Source organism: Alosa alosa, chromosome 11 (genome assembly GCF_017589495.1).
Source record: "Alosa alosa isolate M-15738 ecotype Scorff River chromosome 11, AALO_Geno_1.1, whole genome shotgun sequence".
Taxonomy (NCBI): Eukaryota; Metazoa; Chordata; class Actinopteri; order Clupeiformes; family Clupeidae; genus Alosa; species Alosa alosa.
The window spans coordinates 17,111,438-17,126,864 of NC_063199.1; the positions used below are offsets into that span (position 1 = coordinate 17,111,438).

Genomic DNA, 15,427 nt, shown 5'->3' on the forward strand with positions numbered 1-15,427 from the left:
AATTGACCCCAAGGAACATCAATGTACAAAATATTTGTACAGGACATTGAAAACATATTATTTTACAAATTTCATGCTAACTCTGTTGTACCCTTCAATTGAGGAAAAGTCATGAAACATGAAGCAAAAAAAAAAAAGTGAACCATATATTTTATGATGTTAAACGTTGCTTGGGGTCAAATTGACCCCAAGGATAACAGGAGGGTTAAAAGATTGAAGTCTAGCAACGCATTTCACAAAGGCCCTTTTGGACATGTAGCCTACAGGTGTACCTTTCATCAGTCCAGTTGCAATGGATGGATTGTGATGAACTGCCCTACTTGTGATTGTTTAGAGATTTTAAAGGTTTTGTTGGTTGTTTTATAACAATGCTACAATTTTTTTGGCAAGTGCTACAAATCTATTCACCTTTGCAGCGTCTAGGCTACTTTGTGTGCGGCCCGTAAACACACATTCCAAACAAGCATACACAAAAGTTTCAAGAGTGGGGGATAGAGTAGAAGATGGAGACACATTCATTAATATGATTTATTTTTGCGGAACGGATGTACAGGACTGAGCGGCGGTCATATTTTGTACCGCTATGCGGTACATCTAGTTTATCTATGGCAGTGGTTCTTAAACTTTTTGTCTGGCGACCCCCCAAAAGAAATGGGTCAAGTTTTGCGACCCCCCCCCCCAACAAGCGGAATTTGGTTCCAAAATGTTGCGAGATTGGCATTGGAAGCAGAGATAGAAAATGTCTTCTCTCATAGGCTATGTCAACACCAAAGGCATTATGTCAATGACAGCCTTTGACTAAAAACCTTTAGAAAAAGGTCCTTAATCCAGACTGCAAATCATTTTGCGACCCCTCCAATATTTTTGGCAACTATGGTACAACATTGGCACTTTGTACACTAGCTACCCCACATTATCATTTTAATCCTATGAAAATGACCGAAAACACAACCTCCCCTTGTTTGATCCTTAATGTCGTCAAGCCCATTATATGTGGAGAGCTCATTAACATTAATTAATTACATTAATGAATATAGCAGTATAGTAGTAGTAGTAGTATAGTTTAATATAGTAAAAAATAATGATTGATACCAAATGCATACAAAAAAACAAGTTTATACTACCCTTAATGTCATACTTTTTGCACTTTTTTTCCAAATCTAGGGCCTTTGAGAAAGTCAATGAGAATGCCGTACAAACTTTTATGGTTCAGTCATACTGAGAACATGTTTGTCTTCCACCAAAGTTTGGGCTGCTTATGAATAATACTTTTCATTATATTAATGGCCAAACATTGCTTACCAGACAATGTGATTTTCAGGCTGTAAAACTGAAGTAATTTCAGGGGCTGAAAATAATATGAGGACATAAGATTTGAATAGAAATATTTTACAGGCCTTGGTTTTGGGACTCATTCTTGATATAGACAAGGTTTGAGCAAAACACAATCTGAGACGGTGCGTCAACAACCTTATCTGACACGGAATGACCCATAAATGCAAAAACTCAATTTGCTCTGTTCTAGTACATCTTACCAGTTATTACGTATATATATATTGTACACATTGCATAATATCTTGTAATATTCTCTCAAAGGTACATGTAAATGGAAGAAGAGTGTACCCCACTTTCACTAATGGAAGATTTCAACATAACAAGCACAGGGATAGATATGCGAATGCATATCTCTGAGATTAAAACAACAGTGGTTTTCAAGGGCTCTAATTTTATCATCAATCTGCCCGAGTCACTCTTCCATGGCAACACGGAGGGCCAGTGTGGTAAGAATGTCATATTTCATGTATGTTTAGGGTCTAGAGGAAAGGAGAGGGATACGGGTAGGAAGGATATATCTCTCCCGGGATATACATACATACATTTAAGTGTACATTCGTTTTTTTGACTCACATATTTCTCATTGTAAAATCAGGAAACTGTGACAACAACAGCGCCAATGACTGCAAACTTCCCGACGGCCAGACCAAACCATCATGCAACAAGACTGCTGAGAGCTGGGCAGTCAACGGCACATGCATCCCTGGCCCTCCTACCACTCCGCCTCCCTCTCCGCCCCCTACCCAACAGCCCTGCATTCCTGATATCTGTGAGATCATTACAAGCAAGTGAGGAAACCTCATGACTTTTACATGATGAGAATTGCAGGGGATTTGGGGGATCAGCCCCCAACCCCCAGAGTAGGACCCCTAAAAGCAAAAGTAATAGTTTTGGGGTTGAAACATTTGAAGAGTTTGGTTCCAAAACGCTATATCTTTACAAAAACATTAAAAAGTCACGTCAAAAAGTCATTAAAGTTCTACTGAAATTATTTGGAAAACAAAAATGATTTATGAAAATTCATTAAAATTGAGGATATAGTGTTTTGGAAGCAAACTCTAAATTTACAAATTGGGTACATTTTGAACCGTCTTCTGTGTACCGACTGTTCTGTGTATGCTAAGAGTTTTCACACAAGATCGCAATGTAGATCTTTCAACTGGTTTGTTAGTGAAGGAGGATGACACTCTCCTGTCTGTTAAAAAATTGGTCAACCAATTGCATGTTATGATCACCTGTAGTGTTTAGAGTAATTTTGCGTAACTAAAGTGCAAGTGTGGACAATTCACACTGTGAAGGGAGCACAAATTCTGAAGAAAACATTGCAAGTTATCAACAGTAGCAGTAATTCTAAATATAGTGTCTATAGACCCTTTCAAGAGAGTTCCATTATCAGCATCATAGTTGGCCCCACAAGACTTCCTTTTTAACATTTCATATGTTATCTTAATGCAGAGGAAGTAGATTGGGGCCCAAATAGAACGTTCAAGCATTGTTTTTGTTTTTATTGTTGAAAGGGTCTATAGATGTCAACTGCTCTCTGTGTGACTCTTTCTTTCCTATCTAAGGGTTTTTGAAAAGTGTCGGGAGGTTGTGGGATACAACATGTACTACCAGGCCTGCCTTGGCACTAATTGCGACTCAGCCTGCAGTAGTCTGCAAGCTTTTGCTGACCACTGTGCATATGAGTCACAATGTGTCGAATGGAGGAACCTTACCAAAGGGCACTGTGGTATGTTGATATGTACAGCATGCATAGAACCTTTACAATCAATCCAGTTATTGTAATATTGTTGTTTTGTTTTGTGAGAATTCATTATAACTCAATCGTTGATCATGGATGCCACTCGCTTTCTGCCACTCTTTCCACTGTCCTGTCAGATTAACGGCATAAAAAGCACAGTACTCCGTAGTTGCACAATGTTGCCATATGGCAATGTACCCCCCACCCCCAAATTTTTTAATTTAAACTAATTTGAAGTGATATATATATATATATATAAATATATCATAAATATTAACATTTGTTTTCCAAGTAATTTCAGTAGAGCTGTAATTGGGTATTCTTATTTGTTTTATCTTTACTCACTCAAAACAACACAACTGCAATTTGATTGATATTACCTAAAATACATAATTAAATAGCCTGGCTTTTTTAATGTTTTTAAAAACGGAGCGTTTTGGAACCAAACTCTTCATATATATTTAAAACTAGTTTCTTGTGAAATGTGTTCCATAGAATTATTATAGGTAATAATTAATATTGGTTTATAATTGCTGGAAATTATATTCACACTGTATCAATTTCTTCCATTAATAGAGTATAAATGTCAAGACAATAAAGTGTACAAGCCCTGTGGAACTACACTACCACGAACATGTCAAAGGTAACACAAATCAATAGCAATTAATGAGTGTGGTGGCAGTGAACATCAATGTTTATCATTCTGAACAATATGATCATCTGAAATCCATATGGGATATTTTCCAAATACATACATGATTAGAAAAACATTTTGAAATCCTAGAATATTGTTCACAACCTACCAGCTTGACCAGAGGTGACCAGCAGCAAATGTAGTTAACATGTTTTTAAATAATCCCCTAAAGACCCATCTCTTGTAAGAGCACCTTCTTCCCAAACACCCTGATCTTTTCGCTTTGTCAGATTATTTACGTAAACCCCAAAGTCACTGAAGCTCAGCTGATGTTTTTTATTTCTAGTCACTTTGGATTAAAGCATCTGCCAAATAAATAAATATTAAATATATGTACTGTATCTGTACAGTTTTGCAGAGGAGCCAGACTGTGGGAAGGAAAGTGATTCATCATTGTGTTCCACCAATAAAGCAGAAGGTTGTTACTGCGCTGAAGGAGAAGTTCTCTTCAGTTCATACTCAGATGAGTGTGTACCAAGCTCCTGTGGTGAGTCACTGCAAATGGGGGTGTGCAGTCAGTTGCTTTTCTTTTGGAAAAATATAAGGGCTGCCTTCTAGAACTCTAAGTACAATATGCATCTGACAGTTGGGATTTGTTTCTGTGGCTTGTGAGCATATTGGTGATTTATATGGGGTGTTGTTGTGCAGATGGACCTGTGCAACAGGATAATGTATTTATTGTCCGCTTTACATCGGGGTCCTGTTCACCTTGTCTGGACTTATTTTCCGATAATGACCGGTGGACAAGAACAAAGAATATGTGGTCCCATTTTTGGGATATCACATTATGGGTTGTGAAAGTAATTGTGGTGAATAATTACTTAATATTAACTTAGACTGGAAAACTTCAGGAACAATCAGACACACCTATCTGAATAGCATGAGGAGAGATATCTTATATATCAGAAATATCACTTATAGAATGTTCCAAACATTCTCACAATCAAATCATTACAATCCTTGTACTGAGACTATTACAATGATACCAAACATGAATATATTTACATTTCATGACATGGATTCAGTATAGCAAGGTAACATCCTTTGTCTTGTGGATCTGATAGCCCTTGGAACCAGTACATTAGCATTTCATTGGGGGTTTAATACCAAGAGGGGCCACATGGCTAACTAAAACTAATCATTTTAACCCTAAAATAATTGCTATCAGTTGTTACTTAAAGTTGCTGTTTGTTTCAGAAATGAAAACAACTTGATTTAAAAATGTATTATCTTATTTATGATTACTATTTATTAAATGTATCTTATTGTAATTTCAGAGGTTTGCACAGGCCCTGATGGCACGGCCAAAAAGGTAACAATTGAAAGATACCTGCCCTGCAACAGTAGTTGCATTGATTAATTAGCCTCTTCTTAGTTCTAGTTTACAGTATATTATTTTCTTTGGAATAGAATATCTTGCAGTGCATTATGTTCATACACCAGTTTTTTCAGTCATGCTGACTTTGCCAGAGTATTAACTTTTAACATTAACGGCCTCTTCTCCTTGACCATGCCCTTGATGCTATCTCTGAATGATCCGGTGGGCAGCCTGGCGACAAATGGCGTTATGGGTGTAAGGAGTGTGAGTGCAGCAACTTCTCCTACACCACTGAGTGCTGGGATATCGAGTGCAATCCTCAAACAATTGCCTGTCCATTGGGCCAGAGGGTAGTTAATAAGACTGTGGACTGTTGCATGGAGTATGAATGTGGTAAGTGAATGCAAGATGAAGAGCTGCCCAAACAACAGGAAAAATGTTAAAGTGGAGAAATGTCTGTCTGTTTATTTTCATTAAGGCAAATTCCTATCAAGTGTGTTGACATTGTATGGAAACAGTTGAAATTGTATCTAATCTAATTTAATCTAATCTAAATTTTGGATTTAAAAAAATGGACTCATCATTTACAGATTCATAGTTTGTCTGTTATATACAAGTTATATACGAGTTATATACAACTTTAGTTTTCTCAGTTTTGATAAAAAAATTGAGAAGATGTGTTCTCCACAGCCTCTGTTGTAATGCAACACCTTTTTAAATTTGTTTTATTATTATACTTTGCTACTATCCTATAATTCTGTAAAACACTAGTATGTACTTTTACAGTATTGTCCATTTATTATGATGAAGTAACCATATAGTTTATACTTCACATAGTACATTGGAAATGTATCGCAAAGCCTTTGACAACCTATTTTTCTTCCCTCAGAACCTAAAGACGTTTGTGTTTATGACAACACAGAACGCCAGGTAAGGGTGGAAATAGTATGTAGGTAACAGCAGAGCCATTTAATAGTTTGTTTTATTTCATAGTTGTTTTTGAGTCATAAATGCAGTAACATTGCCTGTACAATGTATGAGAAAACTGAGGACTAAGTAATTATCACCTCTCTCTTAGCCTGGTGAGAAATGGTCATCTTCCGATGACAAGTGTGTGAAATACAGCTGCGTTAAACAAAATGATCAGTTTGTGGTTGTGGAGGTCATAACTACCTGTCCTAGGTTCAACCCTGAAGACTGCATACCCGTAAGTAAATGGCACCATCTATCAAAATGTCATTAAAACTTCTAAAAATCCCATCAGTCAATCATCAGTTTTCTTATGTGCTTTGTTTTGTGTTATATGTTTTAACCCAAACTCAGTGGAACATGCCTACCTTTTAACCTTATTTTGACCTTTATGAAAAACTCTCTCACCCTTAGGGTACCGAGCGCACTGATGCAGCTGGATGCTGCAAAATCTGTGAGTTAACAGATACCTAAATATCAGTTTTTCAAATTTCAAATTATTATCACATGTCATTTATTATCTACAGTATAATGTATAGTTTAAGTATTTGGCAAATGCTTTAAGTATAAAGCAACTTGCAAAACATTTGGTTTAAAGATTGTATAATAACAAAAGTGAAATTTTTGCGTGTTTCTTCAACTCCTCTGTTTAGCCCTGTTCAGTGTTCCCTTGTTTAACTTAGTTGTGGTTGATCCGATTCATAATGCATACAAACTGTGTTATATCTGTCAGGCACTCCAAAGAGCTGCAAAGTCTCAAAGAAGCAGGCCTATCTGGAGATCAGTAACTGTAACTCCACCACTCCTGTGGAACTCACCACCTGTTCTGGGGCCTGTGCCACATCCTCCAAGTAAGTTTCACTGTTGCTCTGGCAAATCCTGACAGGACAATATCCACATAGCCACAAATGTCTGAAGATTGACTAGAGGGATGATTAATAGCTTATAAATTACTAAAATAGTGTAATAGTAAAATGATTCAACCAATTACAGATATATACATTCACCTTCTATCTTTTATCTATATTCATGTCTATTTGTTTGGCCTAGACAGCAAGTACTTCACAGAAGTACAGATGCAGAGAGTAACTGAACATATTAGACTATAATTTATACATTTGTGTAGGGGTGTAACAGTACACAAAAAACACGGTTCAGTGTGTCCCTCGGTTTTGAAGTCACGGTTTGGTTAATTTGAAGTACAGTAAGCCTGTTGGTACTGCTGACCTAAAATGCACTGACAATATTGCTGATGCACAACAGGAACAGTGTTTTGAAAAGATGTCAAATGTTTTTTTGACGTTAATTTACTAAGCTGACATATGGTCCACGGTCTGCCACCTAAGATGTTTGTGTGGGAACTCAAATTTGAAACATGGTCCGCAATCAAAAAAGCCTACTGTTCATTACTGTTAAAGACATTTGGTACATTCGGTACCCATCTGTATTGAACTTAACGTCCTGTACCTAAACGGTTCGGTACGACTTTGTGTATCTTTACAGCCCTACATTTGTGTATACACCCTCTGATTGCTGCTATGTAATTGTTTTACCTTGCACTTTTCCTCTGGCATGTATTCTAACTGCATGTCACATCCTCTCCTCCACCTTTTGTAGGTACTCGATGGAGATGAACACGATAATGCATAGCTGCGCTTGCTGTGTGGAACAGAAAACAAGTCAAAGAGAGACTGAGATGCGCTGCACCAACGGGACAACCATCACTCAGTCCTATGTTTACATCGAAGAGTGTGGCTGCGAGACACAAAAGTGTGAAGACAAAAAAGAATAATGAAATTCTATTAACATTTTCAACCTTTCCCTGAACAATCATAAGTGAGATGTATCAATCCAACCTAAGATATGTCCAACAGGACAGGAACTATTAATGAAGTGACTATTCTATTATTCCAATATATCTCTCATTCTCTGTTACAAGGGGTCTATCTCTTTAAAATATTAATTAATGGAGAACTCTTAGATTTAAGGTATTCATAGGAACTAATCAAAGAAAGTTGAACTTTTTGTTGAACTGATGAACATTTTCTTGAATTGCCCATGAAGAAACCATGGGTATAATCAAAACCATTTCCTTGTTTTCCCCATGCATGCATGCCACTAGAGTATACTGTTCTCAAAACTACCTAATTAATCTGGCATTTGTCTTCATATATGTTTAAATTGTACTTGCATGTGTCCTTAAGTATGTTACTGTGATGTATGCTTTGATTTATATTCATCAGTTATTAAAAATATATTAACAGCATTCAGTGCATTTCTTCAATAATCTATAACATTGGTTCTTAAACTGGGGGTCACCAAAAAATATCGGAGGGGTTGCAAAATGATTTGCACGTTTTTAGACCAACATGTTTTTAAAACTGGGATATCCTATGTAGGCTTACAATTCAGATTGTTTCCATAATGTTCCTCTGAAAGTGAATGCTCTGAAACAGTGCAAATTCAAATGTCTACCTGCACATCTTGCAACAATGAGCTCGAAGATGCTGTATGTAAGATTACCAGTGATAGAACACTGTGCAGCTTTTTTTGCCACAGGAGTGCCATACATTGGATGTAATAAATCCGATTATCAAAGACTGCCATTGACATTAATGCCTCTAATGCCCATCTCGCAACATTTTTACAAGTGAAACCAAATGTTGCCGGTCGGAGAGAAAGGGGTTGTGAGGTCGTTTTTTGCTGGGTCGCCAGACAAAGTTTAAAAACCACTGCTTGCTCTATAACAGTGTGGATCACCAAAACAATATGGGAGGGGTCGCGAAATTATCTGCATTAAATACATTTTTCTAAAGGTTTTTAGACCAACATGTTTGCAACTGGGATTTTCAGTAGCCAAAAGTGGATGCTCTGAATGCAAACTCAAATCTCGAAGTTCAAAGATGCTGTAGCTTACCAGTGACAGAACACCTTTTTTGCCCACAAAATCTACAAGAATCTTCCTTTGTGTGTGTATTGCTACTAATAAAGTAACTGTGGTCAGCGTAAGCTGTGTATAAATGTGCTAAGAAATAAATTGTATCAACACCCCCAATTATCAGCACTTTTGTTCAGAAATTCTAAAACAACTGTCTATGGATATGTCAGGCAGTAAATGCTCCCGTTAAGAACCAAACCAGATTTTGTTCAAATCTACACACCTATCTACTGAAAAGTGTTCATTTAGCAAATGTTATTTTGAAGTGTTAAAAAACATCGTTGTCAGGCGCGTAGCAAGCGTGGGGGATGTGGGTGTTACAACGTACACACTTTTGCTGGAACACGATTCTATCCCCCACACTTTTTGTCAGATTAAAATGAAAGTAAAACATGGAAATAGACGCTCCTGTACAGAGTTGGAATCGTATCTACCATAACGCACACACAGAGAGACAAAAATAGGTCTGTTGATTTGATTGAACGGTCATCCAGCCAATCACATCAAGTTAGCCAGTGAAGAACTAGAGCCGCTCTGATCAAATTCAAAGTGTGCGTCTTACAAGGGTGCGGCTGCTTGGGTCTGCATGATAACGTCTGCAGTGAGCAGATTTCAGGTAGAATTTAAATGATAATTGTTACCGCATTATGCTAATTTAGTAAACCAAAATTCACTGACTGACAGTTTTTGTCACAATGTTGAAATGCAGGGAGTCAAAGTGAAAACGGGGGTGGGGTGCGCGCACCGAGGCACTTGTTTCTGCAGAAAGACCTTTGGCTACTGTTCTCGGAGCATTATGCTTTCTCTGTCTATGATCTGCAGCTTTTCTCAAACTATAGGCCTCCTCAACAATTAACCTATGGTACACGTAGCCGCGAAATTAAATTATGCCCGGTGCTTCACACGTCTGATTTGCAGCAAGACTGGGCCCACTTCCCCGAAAGCATCTTAAGCCTAAGAGCGTCGTAAAGTCCCTCTTACGAACGTCTTAAGATTTGCCGACTGTTTCCCAAAACCATCGTAGCTTAAGAGCACCGTGAAAACACCCGTAGATCTACGAGTGCTCCAGAGTACTCGTTACCGGCAAAGAGCGTCTTAACAGTACTTCTCACTGAGGTCACCAACATGACATACAGAGGAATTACAACTTAGAATACATAATCCAATTTAGGCTACGTTCCCATTCTTTATTGTGTTTACCTGTGATTAATCAGATTTTAGCGTGCAAAATAGCCTACATTTAATGGTCATAATAATGAGATGAAAAGCGGACAAAAATGCAATCAAGTTATGAAACGAGACGTTGCCAGAATAGTTTGACATTATCTTTGCTAAGTCAAGGCTATATTTTATTAGGCCTATGAGGTAAAAAGCAGAGAAAGCAACATGTGGTTTAGTCTGTAGCCTACTGCATCAAAATCTAAGCCTACACATTTCCTATCTTTCTCGACTTCTTTCTTATCTTCAAACGTGTTCTTGACACCGCGAAAAATTATTGCATGGTGCAACAATCTAATCTTAAAATAATTACAATTATGTATGTCTCTGTGTGGTATATAACCTACTTGGGATGCTTACATGCAGATGTCAAAGTGTTTCTATTTTCGTATTGATGTGAATTAATGTGTAGATCCGAAGTTTAAATGGTAGGCCTATAGCTGTGACGTGCAGTCACCTGACATCACCGTCAAATCAGAGGATATTTCAAAACTATTAACGTGGACAGCTCTCCTTAAGAGCATCTTAAGAGCAGTGCATGCGCGTTCACGCTACGAGCATGTTCGGGAAACAGTCGGAAAAACCAAACGAACGATCGTAAGATGAATCGTAGAAAACCCTCTTAAGAGCGTGTCTCCGTCGTTATCGGGGAAGTGGGCCCTGAATTGGAACCGCGGACTGAAAACAAAAATAAACTAGGCTATAAGTTTCCCCAATCAAAACTTATAAATTTGGTGTCATTAACTATATAGACATATCCCAGTCAGCACACATAGGCTATGTCTCAAGACGCTTGGAAAAGATCAGCTTAATTACATCGCGTTCCATTTAGAACGTCTTATTTGGCCTGATCTTACAAACGTCGGCGGCATTTCACTGTCATATGTGTCGTAGTGCTACATCTGCTGGAGATCTTATTGTCTTAAATACGATCGCGTTCCATGTAGAACATCTTAGTTTGATCTTACAAACGGCGGCGTCAAGACACATTTGAGTTCTACATCTGAGAACTCAAGATTCAAGATTTCCAGCATGTAGAACTCAAATAGAACGCTTATGAGCGCTCATGAATGTGTGTGTCCCTGCAGCAAGTGAAACTGGAGGTAACGTGGGCTAGAAGCAACAATAGTTTAAACAACAACGTGGCTTCCTGTAACTATCAATGGAAAAAAGCATAGAAACTGCTAATCATAATCTTTAAATTGACATTAATTAAACTGGCTATATGCAACACAATGTATTTATATTCCCTTTGCATAATGGGTGGACTTCAAACGTTTTTGAATTTGAGCTTACAGTTCTGTCACTATTCTGTGTCCTTTACATTTATTTAATAGGTAGGCTATTAGTGATACCTCGAAATTAGGCTGTTATCTGTGAGGCAATTTGTTGTAGCCTGCTAACCCACATGCACAAAACATAATTTCTTAAATGATGTCTTGATTTATAACATGAGATATGTCTCCATGTAGGGTAGTGTCAAATAGTGAAGTGATAGCAGGTAGATCATGTAGGCCTACATGTCACATGAGCCACACATAGGCACTGCTTCTTCTGTCCCTCCCAAACTGCATTACAATGGTGTGTTTAGCAATCAGAATCTCACATTTTTTTCGGGGGAGAAACTCCCGGACACCAATATAGTCCGCACCCCTCTCAGAAAATACTTACAACGTCCCTGTAGGGAGTTATTTATAATTTGGCCAGATTGTTTCATTTTCCTATCCCACAACCCCCACACTTTTAAAAAGCTTGATACGCCTCTGAGTAAAAGTAAATATCCGATTTTGTTTACCACGCTTGGAGTTATAGTGCTGGCCTAATGGGTCGCCTATTTACGCCGTTTCAACGGCACATGAACGGTTAGACCGAGAATTCTCGTCATGAAATTAAAATTCCACTGGAGCTCCAAGCGGATGTGTATACACGCAGCCTTACGATACTGGTAAAATGTAATTTTTAGATACACATATGGTGTGGGTGCTTGCGTTTCCCTATACCCTATTCATGCGCTATAGGCTACAGTATTTTTTCATGCAAATAGGGGGGGAATTAACCTTAACATATCACCATGAAAATTATACTTACATCAAGACAAACAAAAAATGAAATTGTTTGTTAACATGGGCAAACAGGGCATAACGTAATTATGTATAGGTAGGCAAAGTAAGGTCTGACCCAAAACTAATTGCATAATTTTGACAAACAACTTGTCCAAAATCCACTTTAAACTAGATTCACCTATACAGAATAGAGGGCAATGTATTGTGCATGGCATGGAGGAAGATGGAAAATGTCTTAAATGGTGTTATATCTCCTCCAGAGGGTATATGTTTTCAATAAATATATAGTTTAGGATGTTTAATTTGTTTTCCCTGGACAGTATAGGCCAAAATGTATCCACTTTACACTAGATTCGCCTTTACAGAATAGAGGGCAATGTATTGTGCATGGCATGGAGGAAGATGGGAAATGTCTTAAATGGTGTTATATCTCCTCCAGAGGGTATACGCTTTCAGAAATATATAGGGTGTTTAATCTGTTTCCCTTAATAGTGCAGGCCAAAATGTATCAGCTGTTCACTTGATTCGCCTATACAGAATAGAGGAGTATATGTTATGCATGGTGTGGAGGAAGATGAGAAATGTCTTAAATGGTGTTATATCTCCTATATGCTTTCAGAAAATATACAGTTTAGGGTGTTTAATTTGTTTCCCTTAATAGTGCAGGCCAAAATGTATCAGCTGTTCACTTCAATCGCCTATACAGAATAGAGGAGTATGTGTTATGCATGGTATGGAGGAAGACGGGACATACGTTGATTGATGCTATATTTCATGTACAGTGCATATGCTTTTAGAATATGTAGTTTTGACTGTTCTATGAACTTGGTTAAAACATTACCCATGGATAGGCATGCATTGTTAATTATTAATCTTAAACTATATTTATTAGTATAGCATGCACCTTTTTGCCAGATGTCACAACAATAGAGTCACCTTTTTGGAGGCTAGCTGCAGTTATCCCATCTGCACTCTTCTGTCGAATTTGGACATTATCATATCCATCTTCAACTTTGCCTTCACAATTTTCCTGCATTCACTAACATAAACATACTGTGCTGTCTGATTATTGTTTTAGACTAAATTGTGCAAAGTGAAGAGGCATCATACAGGCCCCTCTGATTGGACAGACAGTCTATCAGTCAACCCCTGGGCAAGAGGTCAATTACTATAAGTCTTGGAAAATAATGGACTGATACTTAAGTGTGATATGTATATGTTTCAGTGACCTCTAAATCAGATTAAACACCAAAACCACTTTCCTAGGCTGAATAATGCTTAACTATGTGTTTGTACAGCTTGAACATTGTGGAATACTTACATGCAAAAGCACATTGGCTCTATTTAAAGACTCAACAACCATTTCCATTGATTCAAAGGGCCAACATTTAAAAATAGACACCAATTTTGCAACAAACCAGTCTGAAATAAGCCAAAGAAATTCACTCTTTGAAAATAAAAGAATGTTCCATTATGCAAGATTCAATAATGCAAGATTCTAAAATTCCATGTTAAGTTAGATGGGGTCAGATATTCTTTAGAATGTGTATTCTACAACATTCTAATTACAGTTTTGTCAGTATTTGCTGAAGAATAATGCATAAAACAACCCTCATTTTATTTATTTATTTTTTATTTATTTATTTGCAAACATCATTGACATTACAGAAAATGCAACACTACGACATGCACATGAATACTACATACGACAAACAGATGTACATTACATAAACACATACTGTAACTTAACAAGACATCACATTGACTTGGTCTTCCACAAACGTCTTCCTCATTAACGTTAGTGTAGTGGGTAGGGTGGTTGAGACAGGAAGCGCAGCTTGAAGGCCGTCCCACTGACGCTGATTATTTGGATCAGGTGGTACCAGTAGCGCTTCCTTTTAAATGTGGAGTGAGATGCGGACAGGAGAACAATAATGCGGTGTGCGTTGAAGAGTGAGCTTTGTGGAATAAGCTGTGCAAACAGGAGAACGTGAGTCTTTTCAGAAGGTTACGTCTATTGGTCTCTAACACTAAACTTGTTTCCATCGAGTAGCACTTAACACGGTTCATTGTTTGTTTGTAGCTCGGCCTGGTGTCTGTGCGTATGGTGACCAGTAAATGGTACACGCAGTTTCAAGTCTACTTTGCTCGCATAATAGCGAGTAGTGAATCCACACTGGTTTGCAGCAACGTTTACTTGCTCCCCTTTTCCTTCAGACGTAACAAGTAGTATTTTTAGCTCTGACCGTTTCCTGTCTTGATATTGTCTATGGGCAGAAGCAACGCTGATGCTGGCGAGAGTGTGCACAGCTATTAGTCATCCACACTGGTATAACTTTATTGGTTCGTCTAATTCATCTTGGCTGGTCTTAAAAACGTAAGTTCATTCAACTCCTTTTACGTAGCTAGTCTTTCAATCGGAGATTTAGTCCTGATTTAATTGTTACTACATTTAGTAATAGGAAGTAGTGCCGCAGTTTAAAAAGCGTAACCAGCTGACTGCAGCCATTTGAATAAGATATTGGCCTTCGTACAATTGACTTTGGCGTTTATGCTACGATGCTACCAAACGTAGCATTACAAACCATTTATGCTTTTTATTACAGGAGGATTGCCTTCGTCTGTCCAACAAGCCACTGTTTTTCCTGGAATTAACTATTTCGTTTTATTTCAATTAATGTATGTATGTGCCTCGGAAACCTACCACATCTGTTGAATGTTTACTGGGAACTTAGGTGGGCCTAGGGGGAAGCCTGCTGGTGGTAACCTGTTAGCTTAAATGTTTTGTTTGTTTCTTTGTCTGTTTGTCTGCCAGTCATTGTAATACGTGTTCGGCCTGGGAATGGTGCAATATTTCTTATGGGGACAGTGCTTCGTTTGCAGTGCTCACTAGTGTGAAGTGTGAAACGCCGTGTCTGTGTGTACGGCCCATTTGGTGTGAAGTGCCTCTTGCAGATTGGAGTGTTTTTAGATTGTGTATGTGAAGTATTTATTAATGTATTTGACTTAATACACTAACTCATCTGGAAGACCTATTCATTCGTTGTTATTTATTGTAGAATTTCATCCACTGTTGCCTATGTGGAACATTTGCTTGTCCTGATTGCCGATCAGTGTATTTATAGTGTCTGTCTAGTGTCTAATAAAT

At 37.9% G+C, this 15,427-nt stretch overlaps 1 long non-coding RNA gene across 1 annotated transcript; it reads left to right on the forward strand.

Annotated features, from left to right (window-relative positions):
- The first annotated feature begins 14,176 nt into the window (after positions 1-14,176).
- On the forward strand, positions 14,177-14,915 carry LOC125303876. Its single transcript, XR_007195130.1, has 3 exons — positions 14,177-14,269; positions 14,557-14,656; positions 14,886-14,915. It is a non-coding gene; the product is annotated as an uncharacterized LOC125303876 (long non-coding RNA).
- Positions 14,916-15,427: the final 512 nt, after the last annotated feature.